General features: G+C 48.6%; 1 non-coding gene across 1 annotated transcript; it reads left to right on the top strand.

The window, feature by feature from the left end:
• The first annotated feature begins 2,478 nt into the window (after window positions 1-2,478).
• LOC119472898 lies at window positions 2,479-2,579 on the top strand. Its single transcript, XR_005202075.1, has one exon. It is a non-coding gene; the product is annotated as a small nucleolar RNA U13 (small nucleolar RNA).
• The last annotated feature ends 786 nt before the right edge of the window (window positions 2,580-3,365 follow it).

Raw genomic sequence — 3,365 nt, forward strand, 5'->3', positions numbered from 1 at the left:
GGCTTACACCAGGGGGGTAGAGGAGGCTGGTGAGGAGTGGTCAGAATCTGGCTGTGTGTTAAAGATGGGGCCAGCAGGACTCACTAGCAGTCCGGATGAGGGGAGCGATAAGGAATGAAGAGTGAAGGTTGCGTCCGAGACTTTGGCTCAAGCACCTAGAAGGATGGCATTGCCACCAACTCCAGTGGGTGCAGAAGGCTTGGGAGGAGGGTCCAGAATTCAGACATCTCAGTAGAGGTGTCCAGTAAGTAGGCAGCTGAATATCGAAATGTGACACTTAGCCTGGAAGTGATATATTTGAGCATTGTCATTGTTTACAGTCAGGAGACTGGCCAGTCTTTTAGTTTTTTGCTGCTGCCGTAACAAAGTAACGTGATTTAGTCTTTTCGCTGCTGCTGTAACAAAGTACCATGAACTTCATAACTTAAAGCAACAGGAGTTCATTAAGGGTTTTTTCCCCCCTCTGTCTCCCAGGCTGGAGTACAGTAGCACAATCATAGCTCATTGCAGCCTTTACTTCCTAGGCTCAAGTGATCCTCCCACCTCAGCCTCCTTGAATAGCTAGGATGGAAGCTGGCTCCATGCCAGCTACCTTTTTCTTATTTTATTTTATTTTTTTTGTAGAGATGGGTCTCCCGGTGTTGCCCAGGCTGGTCTCAAATTCCTAGGCTCACACGATCCTCCCACCTCCCAAAGTGCTGGGATTACCAGCATGAGCTGCCATGCCCATTCTATTACCTTATAGTTCTATAGGTCGGAATTCTAAAATGGTCTTAAGGGGCTAAAATCAAGGGACCAGCAGGATGGCATTCCTTTCCAGAGTCTCTGGGGGAGAATCTGTTCTGCATGTTTTTATTTTTTCCCTGTGTTTCTAGAGGCCTCCTGCATTCCCTGGCTCATGGCCCTTTCCCCGTCTTCAAAGTCAGTAGCATAGCATCTTCCAGCCTCTCTCTGACTCTGGCTCTCCTGCTTCTGTCTTTCCCGTATGAGGCCCCTTGTGATGACACTGGACATACTCAGTTAATTCAGGATGATCTCCCCATCTCAAGGTCCTTCATTTAATCATTGCTGGATGGTCCCTTTTGCTATGTAAGGCAGCTTATTGACAGGTTCTAGGGATTTGCACATGAGCGTCTTTGGGGTCATTATTCCACCTACCACAAGCACCAAGGGGGCGATGGAGAGGAATAGAGTGTCTAGGACCAAGTATTAAGAAGTCAGGAGCTGGCTGGGCGTGATGGCTCATGTCTGTAATCCCAGCACTTTGGGAAGCTGATGTGGGTGGATCACTTAAGGTCAGGAGTTCAAGACCAGCCTGGCCAACGTGGTGAAACCCCGCCTCTGCTAAAAATACAGAAATTAGCTTGGTGTGGTGGTGTGTGCCTGTAGTCCCAGCTACTTGGGAGGCTGAGGCAGGGGAATCGCTTGAACCCTGGAGGCAGAAGTAGAAGTGAGCTGAAATCATGCCACTGCACTCCAGCCTGGATGACAGAGCAAGACTCCAACTAAAAAAAAAGTCAGGAGCTCAAGAGTTGGAGATCAGCCTGGCCAGCACGGCAAGACCCCATCTCTACAGAAAATACAAAAAAAATTAGCCAGGTGTTACACCTGTAGTCCAGGCTACTCAGGAGGCTGAGTGAGCTGAGATCGTGCCACTGCACTCCATCCTGGGTGACAGAGCAAGACCTGTATCCAAGAAAAAAAAAGTCAGGAACTCAGGAGGAGCAGCTAGGGGGGTAGGAGGAACCAGGAGACCTGGGTCCAGGAAGATCAGTGGATAGAGGGCACACGGGAGGGGGTAAGCAGCAGCTGTGTCAGTCACGTCAGAGGTGGACTCAGATGTCACCCATGGACGTGGCAATGTGGCAGTAACTGGCGACCTTCAGAAGAACGGTTTGTGTGTAGCAGTGGGGGCCAGGCAAGCCTTGAGGGAGTGGGATTTATTTATTTATTTTATTTTTATTTTTTGAGATGAAGTCTGGCTCTTTCACCCAGGCTGGACTGCAGTGGTGTGATCTTGGCTCACTGCAACCTCTGCCTCCTGGGTTCAAGTGATTTTCCTGCCTCAGCCTCCTGAGTAGCTGGGACTACAGGTGCCTGCCACCACACCCGGCTAATTTTTATATTTTTAATAGAGAGAGGGTTTTATTTTTAGTACAGACAGGCTGATCCCCATCTTCTGACTTCAATGATCTGCCTGCCTTGGCCTCTCAAAGTGCTGGGATTACAGGCTTGAGCCACCACGCCCGGCCTGGGGGTGGGATTCAGAAGGAACACAGGGAGACAAGTTGGAGAGAGCCAGGACTGGCCGCTCTTTCAAGGACTTTCACTGCCAAATAGAAACAGGAATGTGGCTGGCCGCATAAGTGGGCTGGGAGAAGGTTTGGTTTAGTTGGGGTTTGGTTTCCAGTGGGACAGCAGAGCGGGATTGTTTGCTGGTGGGAATGTGCAACAGCAGAGAATGACAGATCATGAGGCACTTTCGTGGCTCCCAAGCACAATAGTCGGTGTTGATGAGCGTGTGTGAGATGTGCCTTCCTCAAACCTTCTTACAAGGTTAGCATATTACTCACCTGATGTGAAAAAGAAAAAGAGAAACACATGAGACTGAGGAGGGAGTTGATTGATAGATAAATAGCTTACACCACACTTCTGCAACTTACTTTTGTTCACTTAACCACATATCTCAGCAACATCTCCATGGCCAGTATGGCACCAAGCAGTTTCTGCTTGCATAAATCTACCCTCTTGATCTGGGCCATCCAATAGAAAGGTAATGCAAGCCAGTCCGGTGAGCTGGGTCATGCCTGCAATCCCAGTGCTGTGGGAGGCCAGGGCAGGAGGATTGCTTGAGACCAGGAGTTTGAGACCAGCCTGAGCAACATAGTGAGGCCCCATCTCTACCCTCCTCCCTCACAAAAAAACCAGGTGTGGTGCCATGCTCCTGCAGCCCTGTCTACTTGGCAGGCTGAGGTGGGAGGATCACTTCAGCCCAAGAGGTCGAGGCTGCAGTGAGTTATAATTGTACCACTACACTCCAGCCTGTGCAACAGAGTGAGACTCTATCTCAAGAAAGAGAGTAGAGAAAGAAAGAAGTATAATACAAGCCACAAATTTGGGCTGTATGTCATTTTGGTTTTTCCAGTAACCACCTTTAAAAAAGGTGAAAAAGGAAAGGTACGGTGTTTTAATGTTTTATTTAACTCAGTCTATCCGAAATATCAGCTCTTCAAGTTGTCAATATAGAATGACTGAGATACTTTACATTCTTCTGTTCATTGCATGTCATACTTAGAGTACATCTCAATTCAAACAGGCCACTTTTCAAGTCAGTTGCCACATGTGGCTCAGGGCTCTGCGGTGGT

Source organism: Cebus imitator, unplaced genomic scaffold, assembly GCF_001604975.1.
Source record: "Cebus imitator isolate Cc_AM_T3 unplaced genomic scaffold, Cebus_imitator-1.0 Scaffold122, whole genome shotgun sequence".
NCBI lineage: Eukaryota > Metazoa > Chordata > Mammalia > Primates > Cebidae > Cebus > Cebus imitator.